Source organism: Homalodisca vitripennis, unplaced genomic scaffold (genome assembly GCF_021130785.1).
Source record: "Homalodisca vitripennis isolate AUS2020 unplaced genomic scaffold, UT_GWSS_2.1 ScUCBcl_274;HRSCAF=1895, whole genome shotgun sequence".
Taxonomy (NCBI): Eukaryota; Metazoa; Arthropoda; class Insecta; order Hemiptera; family Cicadellidae; genus Homalodisca; species Homalodisca vitripennis.
The window spans coordinates 1-16,003 of NW_025776373.1; the positions used below are offsets into that span (position 1 = coordinate 1).

General features: G+C 32.4%; 1 non-coding gene across 1 annotated transcript; it reads left to right on the forward strand.

Annotated features, from left to right (window-relative positions):
• Window positions 1–3,832: 3,832 nt before the first annotated feature.
• Trnae-cuc lies at window positions 3,833–3,905 on the forward strand. Its single transcript has one exon. It is a non-coding gene; the product is annotated as a tRNA-Glu (tRNA).
• The last annotated feature ends 12,098 nt before the right edge of the window (window positions 3,906–16,003 follow it).

A 16,003-nucleotide genomic window follows, 5' to 3' on the forward strand; every position in this document is an offset into this window, starting at 1 on the left:
ACTTTAGCCATGGAAAGTGATGTGGTGGATTAATCCCATATCCTGGATACTCAATTAATGGCATAAACATGACTTTATCCAATGGATAAATCTTGTGAGATGTGGGATAAAATTAAGAACCAACTGGAAATTAGTGCATAACTGGAACTTGATCCATGGAAACCCAATCATGGAACAACACAACTAACTTGGAAATTTGTGCATAAATCTGACCCTTCTAGCCATTGAGGAAACTGATGTCGATAAAACCAACTGAAAATTAATGCTCATAACTGATACTTTAGCCATGGGAAAACTGATACTCGGTAATAAATCCCATAAACTGAAATTAACCATGCATAACTGAACATCTTGATGACCATGGACCGCATGGAGGAACCAATGTGAGAATATATTAATTAAAACAACTGGGTAATTAGTGTACAATAACTCTGGATATTTGTATCCATGGAACCAAATGCTGGAATAAAAAAGTAACTTGGGTGCAATTTGGTGACTCTGCAATAACATGAACTTTATAGCCATGGAAAAACCTCGGATGTGGATAAAACCAACAGGACCATTAGTCGCCATTAAATCTGATCTTTAGCCATGGAAATTGATGTCGGATATCAAACAAAACTCAACTGGAATTAGTGTGCTCATAGCTGACTTTAGCAATGGAAACATGATTTGCATTAAAAAACCAACTGGGGAATATTAGTTGCACAAACTCGACTTTAAACAATGGAAAACTGGTGTTATGATTGGATCCATTAACATACACCGAACTGGGATATTAACTTGCATATACTGGACTTTTAGCCATATGGAAATGGAACCTGGATTGCATAAAAACCAACTGGACATTAGTGCACACGCTGATTTTAGCCATTGGAAACCGATTGATGAGGAATGTTATGCAGGATATAACCAACTGGAATTAGTTGCATACATTAACTAGAACTTTAGCCATGGAAAACACCTGTATTGCATAAAAACCAAAACTGGACATTATACGTGCTCCACAAAGATCTGAACACGTTTACACAATGGGATAAATCTGATTGTCGGGATATAAAAACCAAACTGAGATTAGCACAGTGTTTCTTTCTAAGTTGTTTAAATTCTTAAAGTGATGTTTTTATAAACCCATCCTTAAAGCAGAGTTTGTACTCTGAGAATAACTGGCGGAGTTACGAAAGAAACCATCACGATGGAGATTTCAATAATGATTGTACTTGGTTTCAATTTACGAATTAAACGTTCAATTCAGCGATGTTATTCTTTGCCATCATGGTTTAACTATAAAACCAACGTAAAAAAACTTTATTTGTATCTTATATAATTTTGAACGTTTTACTCAAACAATATAGAGTTTTTCCTTGGGCCAAGTGAAAAACATTATGTTTCACTACTTCTCAAGGCCCATTTTTTTTTTTTTTATTTTTTTTTTTTCCCCTTTTTGTTTCCCTTTTCTTTCTACAAACCCTTTTAATTAAGGGTTACACCAAACTGACGGGAGGAGGACCGCAAAAATTTTAAGAACGCCCTGTCGAGCCCCTTTATATGATTGAAATTATGATTACCAATAGCACTTTTATTATTAAATAAACAATTGCAATTTCGCTTTTTGACTTTTTGAAAATCTTAAAATTTTTCCCCTTGTCATTCGGAAGGGGCAGAGGTGCAATTCAGCACATTTTGATATTCTGCACAAGAAGAGAATTAGATTGTCAGGTTTTTGTTTGCATCTACATCGCGGAATAAAGAAGCCGGTTTGAAAAACATTTGCTCTATGCTCTTATTGCCTTCTTTACGATTATTATCCACTGTTTATTTCAACAAAAAAATCTGAAAAGTTTTTGTATATATTACAGTAGTGAAAAAGATAAACTATTATTATAATTTCTAACAAAATCGCCCGAACGACCTCGACCAGAATGTTAGATCCAGGATCTTCTAATCTCGTTGACAAACAGAGTGTAATTGGAAATTGGTTGGTGTTAATTTAAGCCTCGAATATTAAATTTAATCACTTATACAATTTTAAACATTTGTTTTTATTGTTATACGTATCACGTGGTTGGGGATGGATTTGTAATTTTGGATTTATAATTCCTATAAATGTAATTTTTGTTCGGGTTTTATTTTTACCGTTTTTAAAATAATAGATTTATTCTGATGCAAATATTTTCCTCATTCCAGTTCTAAGCTGGGATTCGAAGAATCTTTTTGTTTAAAATTAAAGACAATACAGTTTTTGTAACTTATTTTCTTGTATTTCTATTTCTTTCCGTCGCATAGTAATAATCAACTTTGGAAAACAAGGAAGTGTATTTACATCTATTTTATTAACTTGATAGACCAGTTTTATTCCATTTAATGAGTTTGCAAATCAATGAAGTGTTTACTTAGCTTACAGCTCTTTTCTGTGTATGGATTCGATTTTATTAATCGTTAATATATTATAACAAACAAATATTATTTACACAAACAATTATTTTTCCTATGATACCAAACCATTAAAAAAAATTCACTATGAAATTAGTCGTTATCCAGTTGTTTTATTGATATCCTTTAAATCTTTTGATGCAGTTCGAAAAAAATGAAAATCTTTAGATAACATGCTTTCAAAAAATCAAAAATCGATTTAAAATCTTATTGTTTACTTTTCCAGCCACCTGTACATTAAATTAGCGTCCTGATCTTTTTTTTCGTTGTGTTTTTTTTATACTTAGAATTTAAAACACTATAACTTGTACACGGCCGCTATATCCATTGACCTAATCGGAAAAGCTTTCGTGATGATATAATTATTTTTAAATTTACAAAATTGTTTCAACCAAAAGAGGGCATTGGCGTCGAGGGTTCTATTTTCATGGAAGGGCAGGTCATAATTTAGTTGCAAGTCACCAATGCGTACAACAATCGTAGCGTCATGCGTGACAAAAGAAAAACCTCTGCAAATGTGCCAACTTCCTGGAAGGACGAGAAGGGTGTGGTTTTGTAAATATTCAGAATAACAAAGTTCCTGCCCTTCTCTCTTGGTGAACACTGAACTAAAATAATTATATTACAGTACAGACACGTTTCTTCCTGCCTACTACGCGGTCGGTGTGATATACAAATTTTGGAATTGGTCTATAATTATTTCGAAATAAGATCTTTCCTGGTACAACGAAAATGTAACTGAAGATAGTTTCCAAGTAACCAGCGATTAATTTTAGTAGGAAAAAAATGCGACATTATTTTTAGGAATCGTACAATATTTTGACAAAACTGCTAAGTTTAAAAGTTCATAAATAAAATGGATCGTAAATATAAACTGAAACAAAATATTACTTAAAACTTAATTTGTCCAATATTGCAATACAATCAATATGAAATATTGATTGAATTCTGTTGTTTATATTATACAACAATATGAAAAAAAAATGATTTTTAATAAATTTCAAAAACATGAATCGGAAAAAGCCTGTACAAAAATGTTAAGCAATACCCCAGTTCAGCCTGTTATTAAATTGGGAACCGATGTAAAATATTTCATTTGAACATATCTATAATTCTTTAGTCTGGACACTTTGTTCACATAATTTTTAATAAAGTTAGAAGTGTTGTAGAACATTAATTATATTTAATTCCTGCCACTGTTGTGTCAATTTGAATAAATTTTAATTGAAAATAAATACAATTTCGGGCAATCTATATATCAAGATATTTTCTCAGAAACTAACGGTCCGATTTCGATATTGTAAATGTAATGACAGTTCCCACGAACACAACAATACTGTCTTGGAAAGTCCTACGTCCATTTAACTTTTGTTACACATTGCACTCAGTTCTTCACAAGTCCGGTGATGGTCTAGTGGCTAGGATACCTGGCTCTCACCCAGGAGGCTCGGGTTCGATTCCCGGTACCGGAAGTATCTTTTTGCACAGCAATAGTGATACGTAAAATAATGGCTGTTCTTATTAATGCATTTTCCTATTGCTATGAAAAATTATTTTATTACGTTATGAGTTGATTTTATAAAATTACATTTCTCATTGTGTAATACATTTTGAAAAAATGTAAAAACTTTTTATTTCGAAAATAATTTGCTAGTCTTAAATAATTAATCATATTGGTAGAAAGCCATAATATCATATTTGTAGATTAACTAACCCTTTGTGTGAGGGGGGGGGGAGAGAAAACAAACTTCAACAATGATAAATTATTACTATTTTTGTTAGACTGATAAAATAATGGTTAGTATGGACAGATTAACACATTTGATTAATAATTCAATATTCCGAAGCGTTTAAATTGGGTCAAATGGGTAGTAGTCTGTATGATTAATGGCGTTACAAGTTGATACATGATATTGCATAAACAGCTTTTCGTAATGAATCTCTGAGGTGATATAATTTTATTGTTACCTTTAACTAGAAAACACAAAAAATGTTGGTTTATACATATATGTACAGAACTATTTATGATAATTTAACTTAATAAATAAAAGATTATTATATATGTTGTAGAGAATATGTGGTTTTCTTAGTATCTTCCTAGAACAAAAAGGACTCAAATTGTTAACTACAAAAACAACAAGCAATAAACATTGTGAAACTGTGTACACGCCATGCGTATAAATAATATATATTTAATGGAGACCATATAACAAAAACTAGGACCAAAGATGACGGAGATAGCATTCTTATAATGTAGATTAAAAACAAAGATAGAGTTGGTTCTCTATTGAAGATGGATCAATTGGCTTTTAAATGAGATAGTTTTGAAGTTATATTATTTTATAAATCCCATGAAAAATAAAAACAGAATTTTTTTTATCACTCAACGAGGAATGTATTCATTTAAAGAAGAACATTTAGCCAATTTTGAACGAGTAATAATGCCCAAATAAAAATGACCAACATAAAAAAAGAGAATTTTTACTGTAAGTACCTACATGAGTGGAAAAACATTTAAGAGGTGAGATGTTTTAAATTATATGTTTATAAATCAAATAATATTTAAATATATAATTTTTTAAAATTTCAAATTATGTAATATTTTCTTTTTTCCTAATTTTCTCTTTTATAACCTTAACTTCAACCGGTTATATTTTTAGCCTAATTATGAAATTCATTTAAATCCATCATCAAAAGTTTACAACTTCTCAGTGAAATGACAATAGAATTTTTTCTGTCTGCAGGAAAGGTTTTTAAAAACCATGACAAAAAAATATAAATAATTTGTAACCAGTTTTATTACATTGAATTGAATTTATTAGCTGGTCAAAGAACATACTAGTTACTACTACCGCCTGTCATCTAAAACTGCACAAACCTCAGTACTGTTGGGTGTAGCAGGATATAGTTGCATATTTATTTACAGGCGTTCCTGCAAATAGAAGAGAACCATTTCGCTTTTCACTTCATTATTCTATCGTCGTAATCATAATATTTTATTGACAAATAGGCAATATTTTAATATTAGTGGTAGTGTTGAGTCAGTTAAATTTGCAAATATATTTTGTAACAACAAAAAGTTGACTTACAATAAAGAAAGCTGTTGAGCATTGTCAAGTACTAAAAGTAATTGTTTAATGAGAACTCAAGAATGTTTAAATTCATTGTCTGACGCCTCTTCTTTATTGGCCTCAAGACGTATTAATCCCAACTCAACGAGAATACGGCTTACGACTTTTCAGGGCATTACGAAGAACTTCTAACAATTAAAGGTGTTAAGCACATAATTATTCATAAAAAGCCTCTTGGAAACAACTAAACGGGGTCGTTTCTCTGTTATTTTCACAAACTAGAGAAGGAAAAATGTTCATAAACGATTTCATTTACTACTAAAAAGCAATCACTACTTTACAAAGATTGGCTTTTGTACCACTCAATATTGTATTTGAAGTATTTTACGATTACTAATAATGTAGTTTTATACAGTTTACAATTTGTATAAGTGAGATATTACTATGCAAATAAAAAGTATGCAAATTATTGAACTGGACATTACTGTAATTCATAATAAGTGGATAAGTGCATAATAAGAAAAGCTGCACAGCAACATGATATGCACCCTATGGTCTGTGAGTAAGATTTTGAAAATTAATAAATACAAACCATTTAAAAGTTCATTTAGTCCAACAGTTAAGTGAGGATGATTACGACAGAAGAGTTGAGTTTTTGTGAACTTGTGATGCGCAAATGTGATGACAATAGAGATTTTCTGACCAACATACTATTTCTGATGAGGCAACTTTTTTTCCTAAATGGGCAATGTTAACAGGCACAATTGCCGTTACTGGGCTAGTGGAAAACCCACATTGGATTTCTGAGTCCATTCACAGCAACACACAAAAACTGAACGTATGGTGTGGAATTTTAGGTAACAAAAATTGTTGGACCCTTTTTCAATCAATGGAAATTTTAAATGCCGAACTTTTACTACAATATGCTCCAAAAATGAAATAAATCCCAGCTATTCAAATTGCATCAGGAGGGAATACTTTGATAATGTATGGTTTCAGCGCAGGATGGTGCTCCACCCCATTATGGGAGACAGGTAAGAGAGTATTTGGATTTAAGGTTTTCCTCATAAATGGATTGGCCGAAAGAGGAGAAATCGAATGGCCTCCAAGATCTCCGGATTTGTCACCAATCGATTATTTCCTATGGGGTCATTTAAAAATCCAATGTTTATTAGAAGAAAGCCTCATAATTTGGAAGACCTAAGAAAACAGGATTATAGAGGAGATTGCTTTGATAACTGAAGAAATGTTAGGCAACTCTGTCGGAATCATTTTTACACAAGATTGGCTCATTGTCAAACCGTTAGAAGGAACACAGTTCGAACAATTGCTTTGACACCAAATGCAGGTAAAACGTTTGTTGTAAGACTTTTCTAACAGCATACATTATTTTTTATTTGTAATAAGAAATCAATAACATAAGTATTTCCATAATTGTACTTGTAATAAAAAACTGGTAAATTTGTACTATGAAACCACAGCTTTAAAATAAATTGTTTATTTTATTTTAATTGAACATTTAAAAAATGCTTAAAAAAATTAGTTGTAACACATTTTGTGGCAAGAACCATGTTTAAAATTACATTGTTGAACATCAGTAAATTTTCAATACTAAAATGCTCTATTTTCTGATAGAATAATTCCTTTGAGATGCGGTTTGTGGCATTCAATTCAGTAAGCTATTACCTTTAAAATTATGTATCACAAGGTATAGGCTTCCATTAAGAATATTCACGATACCCTCGGCCAGGACGTCCCCCGTTGGTGTGACATAACAAAACATTGTTCCAAAAAGTAGATGCCCAATCTCTATCACGATTGTAAGAGGTTTCAAATTTATATTTAAATTATTAAAGGATATATTTGGGTGTTTCCAGACATAATATACACCCTGTATTTTGGATGAATGATGAATTTGCACCCTGGAATCCGTTAAGATTGAGTATTTTGCTGGCTACTTCTACCTATTACCACTACTACATCACTTGCAAGTCAGGATACCAGGTAACACCCTGATGAGATGCCAGTGCAGTGAAGAGAAAGTGGATTCGATGGTGGCCATTGCTTTCCATGATTGTAGGACTGTAGGTCCACGCTTAGTTTGACGAGGGTGGCTGACGTTACTTTTCTGCAGGGTAGGACAGTTAGTCCACGCCGACACCTGTGGACTAACTGTCCTACTTTTCAAAACTGACCTGGCCGTGCATTAGTTTTTCTACCTGCACTTATTCTTTATTTTGGTCAGTGATGCTTCCACTACATTCGCACAGTGTACTGCTAAAGCAGCAAATATTAACAACAGTTTACTCAAACTATCACATATGAAGTGGATTACTAATAGGGATTATATCTTAACGAATTCCATATAGCATTATATTACTATCTGATTAATTTGGTTGGCATTGTCCTAATGAATCATAAACATCTACAGTAAGTTTGTATTAGTTATTCCTTATATTGGACCATCGTTTGTATAATATTGTATATACCAGTAGATACTATAATCGTTACAGACATTCTTAAGTTAGAAATGGCGTAACTAACCTGACTTTATTTTATGTATATAATTTCGTTTCATTCTTTTTGCAGCTGTCTTATGTAGTGTACTGAAAATTATTTAGCAGAAATAGAGCTTAGATCTCGAAACATCCATTCAAGTGCTGCAGTGTGAGTACGACGATCCCTTATCAACCCGTGAGTCGGACAGTGGGTCCCAGGCCGGGACCGTGGACCTACTGTCCACCCCTTAATAAGAAGTAGGTAAGAAATGTTTCCGGCAGTTTTATGACGTGGACCTACAGTCCGTTTTACCGCTTTCCATGCAACACTACCTAATTATAAATCTGATGGAGAACAGAACTTCCGGGACGACTGCAGTGGAGAGCACTGCAGTTGATAGAATGTGGATTTGAGGGTAGCAATTGCTTTCGATGTAGACCACCCATTCACTTAACCAAGCTCTTAGCTTTAAAAGTTGTTTCATAATCGAACATCCAATTTTGATACTCCAAGAGGGTTATTTTCACTTTCAGAAAGAACTAAAGGTCACAAAAAATAAACATGTATGATTACAGCATTCTTTTATTTAATTTTATAAACCGTAATTACGGCGCAAAAGAATAAATCCACTCTGGTTCGATACAGTCCATACATCGCACTAAAGGAACAACTTGGCTTCGACAGAAGGAGTAGCAGTCGGGTAAAGTAATACAGATTGTGAAACAAACAACAGACAACATTGACTGACAGGGATATGTACGGATATACAGATTGTTAATGATACTGGGCTAATTGTTGTTGGACACTGTTGCCTAGCAACCGGGTCGTGGGGTCCCGAGAGAGCCTCGCTCGGCTGTGAGTGAACTGTTACCCACCCAGGAACTGCACAATCTCTTGAAACAAGACAGTTAGCCTGATTGCTCTTGGCTGACACATATTAGTTAGTAAACGTGCCAACGCTTTGCATGCGCTTTACATGGTTGGAGCGTACTTTTACGCGTACAACCTATACAAATAATAAACATAGCTGTTAACAAACACACATAAAAAAGAGTTTATTAAGTCGCTTGGTTAGTTGTTTTTATGTAACAACAAAATCTTAATTCTTAATACCTTTGATCAACGACAATCCAAAATATATAGATGCCAGTTTACAGTATATTGCTAATCGACAATACTAGGCCTGGCCGTCGGATAGCGCCCTGAACAGTCGTTCCAGTGAAATTTCCGGATGATTTTGTGGTTAATTTTTAATTTGAAAGATGATGCATTCGTTTATAAATTATTACTGTACTGTAATTATTGCACTAAGAAAGTAAATTTACACGGCAAGGTAAAATTCTAAAAAATATTACAACTAATAAAATTCGGTTTAGCGTTCAACCAAAATTTAAATTCCGTAGTAGGATGTTGAATAATGTCATGATACTACGTAATGAAATATTACAAAAAGCTTAATTCCGACTTTTTTGTCCTGTTGGCAAATTTATTTCATTGATTCACTAAACGTTTAAACTATATATATGAAAAAATATACATATTGAAGCCAATTACATAACACGTCTTATTAAAATATTGAACATAAAAAGAAAGAAAGTAACAATAAAACTGTAATAAATAACTGTTATAAACCTATAAAACATTGATATTATTTTTAGCTTTTTCCCGAACTAACCACCCGTCTGCATTGAATATGTACTAATATATAAATAATTATTTATTATTTCAAATTTACTACCCATTTGTAATTTTTCGAAATACATTTTTTTCTGAAGGACAACGATAATGATTTTTTGGTTTTCAAAATTGTAAAATTTTCTCAAGAAATGTAGTGTAAACTTTCTTTTACAGATTTATTTTTAAGCTATATACAACAATAAACAGAAAAATGTACCACTTACTTCTGATCCCGCCAAATAAAATGAAATTTTATAATTTGTTGTATATTTTTACTCGTTGTTTTGAAACCATCCAATTTTAGCGCTGGATAATTTAGTTCTAATTAAATAATTAACTGCACAGTTTTACTGATGTATGACTAACAGTTATGAATTTTGTATATAAATAAAAAAAACACATATGCGCACAAACGGACAAATATAAAGTACATAAAATGGGACTCTAAAAAACCTTTTAATTTTTTAATTCACTTATATATGCAATAATTATTACACAGTTTCTATTTTTGAAACCTTATTCAGAGGTGAGGAGTGATTGGGTTGGGTGGTTGACGGTGTGTTATTGAGTCAATCTATACAATAGATTCGAGAAAGCAACCGGAAAATTACCGCTGAATTGTATTTAGAACAAAATATATTATAAAAAGAATAAAAAATAGATATCTAGTTAAGAAAGTCAGACTACAAACATATTTATTTTTTATAGAAAGTTACTACAATGTTATACAAAGATCTTAAACGTCAAAAGATCTTAAGGTGTTAAAAAACCCTTGCTATTTCTTACTTATTTATTGTTTACAAGAATGATGAGAAATTACAGTTATTAGGTAACCAAAGGTGACAATGATTTATGAACGGTCACCAGCATAAAAACTTAATACCATAACGTTTCGACATCAGCAATTTGATCTCTTCCTCACGTGGATAACTAACATGACATACAACTACAATACAAGTTGCCACGTATGTGAGGGATCGCAACAAACAACGTATGTCCTTAATACATTCTTTGTCTAAGACACGAACTCAATAAAAACACACTAATATTAAACACTAAATTGAAAAATTCAGGCACAATAGTCTGCACGCTATAACCAACCACTGACAAACTTCCATCTTGTAGATAAGTCCATAAATTACAACAAGCATCCCACATTACTCGTACTTTATGGAGGACCCTGGAAGGTCCAAGCTGTCAATATTGATTCAAAGGGTTGTCACTGACAACGTTCAGAGTTTGGAGACAACTTCGCTTCCTTCCGTTATATAAGTGTTTATGATGAAACTTTGATGGAGATGATATTAATAGCGCTTAGCAGTGACGTAACTAGGAATTGGCTTTAGGGGGATGAATCTGATTTAAGAGCACACCACATCGAGGATATGGAATCAATCTGATTAAATATAACTTTAAATAAATTATAAAGGTTAGATTCAAGGTAAAATGTTTCTTAACAAATAGTAATAATTTAATGTTTTATTTTTGTTTTTACGGATTTTAGGGGTGCTCTATTCCGTCCAACCCCCCATTTAGTTACGACAGTGGCGCCTAGAACATGTGACATAAGAGTATGGTAAACATTGGTCCTTCCTTATTGGTTGATGGTGACCGGTCTGCCAGCCTGTGAATTAAAGGTTTACCAGAATTCACTATTAGATTTATTTTTTCTAGTTCTGTACAATTAAACAAAAATAGATTTTAAAAGGTATATTTTATTACTCCTGTGTTTCTGTATACATACATCGGAGATTACTAACTGAACAGTTTCTTTCATCTGGAATATCAAGGTGTTGACGCTGATTCCTGAAAAGGTCCACGAACTCTAATTACAGACCAATTTCTGTAATAGCAAAGGATTCCAAAGATATTAAAAAAATATATTCTCCGCATTTTCTCAAGAGATAGTTTTGCCATTTTATATCGTGCATGAGCACGTCTTCATACTTGTCGAAACTTGTAGTCTGCCGTTTTAAAATTTGGCATCAAACTGGTCCTGGATATAGTGGAACTTAACAAATTTCTCCATAATCTATTTTTCAAAAAGCTTTCATTCTTAGTTTTTACGGACCTTTCTCGCATATGTTCTTCGGAATTTGGGTACAAACTAATGGATCTAAACAAAGATCTCATACTGAAATAGTATGTGACATTTCAGCCTCATCTATCAAGTAACTCGAGAATAGTTGTTAATTTAAATTTTATCCTTTATTATTTTTTACTACAGTAAATATTTATGTATATCATGGACCTTGCTTTTTTTGGCATCTATGATGAATTTTATTTGAGACTAAGTGTTTAACTTAGGACTGTGTAACATTTATTTTTCACCGCTCCAAGTTCAGTTTTTTGTGGCAGACACCCTTAACCCCACGAGATAAACTAACATGGTGAGTAACATAGGACCAGAATTCTGAAAAATATCACAGTCAAAAACAGTTATGAAGTTCAAGCCTGTGCTACTTTCAAAAATAGTGTTTAAACAAGCTAAGTTCAAAAAATAAATCATAAAACCACATGCAATTTTTCATATTCTTAAAAAATTTCCGAATCTATTCAAACATATTTCTTTGCAAGCAATTCCACTACTTCTTATCATAGATTCACACAACACTATATATATATATAATATTCTAGAAAGTAACTTATATGAAATGTATAAACACGAAAGACTTGACGCGAAGAGCCTTCGAATAAATAGACTCGTCGTGACATGTCTCTCACTTTTTTTAAACGTTATATTGTTAGTGGCAGTATTAGGGCAGTGTTACACTCATGGGTGTCAGTGTTTTGACATGTGGGAGAATACATGGTTATGATTCTACATTATAACCGGCGTAGAAATTATTTCCATAACTTAACAATAATTGGAAAGTAAAAATTCATGTTTAACATTTTCAGCCCGTCCAAAATTCACAATACATGAAGACAGGCAGAAGGAAAATTATTAACTTTTTAAGATGTATTTTTTAAATGAAATTCTTTATTTTTCAAAGTTACGATTGTACTTATAGATTTCAGCCATACAAAACAATATGCTTGTGGTTCGGCCCTGTACAATGTTATTACAAGAATTATGAAAAATCTAAGACTGGAAAAGGAAAAGAGGAAACATTTTAAAGGAATTCCTGAAAAAAGTGTTTACTTGTATTCGAAAATAGTGGAAATAACTGGACGAAAACGTTAGTAAGATGAGCCAATGAGATTTTTGCTCAAAATAAAGAACTTATACGTACAAATTTTAATATTGTTTAATTTGAAATTGTTACGAAATTCAGAAAAAAAGAAAAGGATCCAGCGACTGAATGTAGTAAGTACGGGAAAAGTGGTAAGAATATCAAGTTTTGACATGTAGGGAACAGAGAGAAGAGGTTCAGACTCAAAGCTCCCTTCTTAACATGTTCCAAGCGGATCACATTTCTCATCAGCTGTCTCGGAGCAGGAGGTATCGTCATGTTACTTGAAGTCCTCTTATTTACTCGCATCCACACATTATCACGTCTTAGATGACTACTTTGGGTTGTTTCCCCCCCTCATGGGGATAAGGTGGAAGTTTCTTCGCGTACTCATATTTTCACCTTTGTACTATTTTATCTCTGTAGTTTAAGGTAATGGGATCGGATGGATTTCGGTTCGAATAATTTTTTTCGATTTTTAATGAAAATTTTGATGACAATCCTCTTGCAGAAGAGGAAAAATAGAAAAAAAGTGTTTTGATCAATCTCCAAGGAATGTTTGATATCATATAACCATCCCCCCTCCATTAAGAAAAACAGTTAAGGATATTAACGAAATAAGGATTGAGTGACATGCCTTTTATTATAAAACATAAATTCATCAAGAAAAATTATTTCAAGTAGAAAAATAACATTCTTTTTTTGAAGTTTATTTTTAACGATGGAAGGATTGGGAAGGAAAACAGGATTTTTTCCGGACATTTGCTATCGTCCAGTGAAACAAAAAAATCATTAACACTACGTTTCGAGATCTGAAAATCTTATCTCTTCTTCAGGCAAATAACTAACCTAATACATAATTACAAGCTAGGTTAAAAATATGTATAGGATTGAGTGACATGCCTGTTATTATAATAAAAAAATAAATTCCTTAAAACAATTATTTCAAGTAGAAAATAAATTCTTTGTTTGAAGTTTATTTTTGACGATGGAAGGAATGTGAAGGAAACAGTATTTTTACGGACATTTTGCTATCGTTCAGTGAAACAAAAAAATCAGTAACACTACGTTTCTAGATCCGAAATCTTATCTCTTCTTCAGGCAAATAACTAACCTAATACATAATTACAAGCTAGGTTAAAAATATGTATAGGATTGAGTGACATGCCTGTTTTTATTATTAAAAAAAAAATAAATTCCTTAAAACAATTATTTCAAGTAGAAAATAAATTCTTTGTTTGAAGTTTATTTTTGAAGATGAAGGATTGTGAAGGAAACAGGTTTTTTCCGGACAATTGCCATCGTTCAGTGAAACAAAAAAATCAGTAAACACTACGTTTCTAGATCTGCAATCTTATCTCTTCTTCAGGCAAATAACTAACCTAATACATAATTACAAGCTAGGTTAAAAATATGTATAGTTTTTTATTAAGTGCAAGTTTTAGAGTTATTGAAGTTGACACACAACATGGTGGTTGTGATTCCTGACTTAGGCGTGCCACAACGCTTTGGTATGATTTGTTTGTTATTAAGCTATTTATTTTTATAAATATTTTTACATATTACAATATTTATAAAATTGAATACAAAAAATATGGAACGAAAATTGAAAATTGGTGTATAAATATTCTCAACCATGCTCCCCATTTTTAATTTAAATAGTTTTAAATCAAAAATTACCTAATTATAATATTAAATTAAAATATTACCTAATACCTTTTGCAATTGCAATCTCCTTGTCTGCAATGTTATACCAGGCTCAGAAAACCTCAGGAGCCACTTTGGTTAACTTGTACCTTCTGGTTGAACCTACACAACTTAACACCGAATATCGATGTGTCATTTACCTCTGGTCAATTTCGTAGAAGTCCAAGACCGTCACATCACTAACTGCAAATTTCAAGATATAGTGTAAAAGTGTGGATCGATAGGTATTACGGAGGATGGCTGTTGGAGTGGGTGGAGTTCCCTTACTTTAAAGTGTTTGAAGTACGTTCCCCTACCCTCTTTTACAGAAAAGCGACTGAAAAAGAGCAAGTTTTTTTCCTCCCTTTTTTCCAAGTTAACATGACAGAGGTATAAACCCCATTATCCCTTTTCAAGGCGTCTCGACAGGAGACCAAACCAACCTAACCATCTGATAATACTATCACTCCGGAAGCAAGCACGAAGGTTATTTTAGGATTAAGGGCAATTATAGGTTTCCTTAGCTTGTTGTCCCAAGTGAAAACACAGCCTCAAAGAAAGGCTGAAGAGAAGATTTGAAATTTTTGACAGTATAGATAAGTATATAGATTTCAGTTAAATGTAAATTTTAATGACATTTTTATCAATAATCGTTCTTTGAAGGAAAAAATTCAGAAAATAAAAACACGTTTTCTCCAGTCATGTTTTATTTACATATAGTAAAAATTCACATCCTTATTTTTCTTTGCTCTATCTATAAAACTGTTTGAACCTAACTGGAAGATGTCCCAAAAATTCTGCTTCAAAAGCCTACCACTTTCGTGGGATGATGTTCTCAGAAAAGGTATTTTAAAGACCCGTTTTCAATGTTTTAAAAAACATTTTGTCAAAAAATATCTTAACCGATTACATCACCAAGGCGACGCGATTTGTCGCGATGGTGAGATGATGACACTTCATGTGCTGCTCTATGTACGGGAAAAGACTAAGTCTGCATGGAGTTTTAATTGGAAAATTAAAATTAGGAAGTTTTTGGCGCGACAAAATATGCCAACATCCGATTCTGCTTTGTGTATTGGGCAATCATAATAGTTTTGTGAAGGTAACATGACATAACTTTTTGGGCATTTATAAGGGATTACTCTTTTTCTGGGATTAGTAAAACGTGTCCCTCTTTTTCTGGGATTAGTAAAACGTGTCCAATTTTTTAGGCTTGCTCAATCTGAAATATCGAAATACAAACGTGAATACAACAATAAATTAGGATTGTTAAATAACTTTATTTAGCCTACGTAACGTAGTATTTACCCCAAGCGTAAGTAATTCAGTTAAAGAGTGCTAAAGGTAATGTAAAGAACAATTAGGACTGTAGCAAAGAAACAAAAGGCAACCCCTAATCAAAGGATCGTGGATCCTTTACATGATGGCTGCTACAAATGGTACATGCCTTTAAAGCTCTAT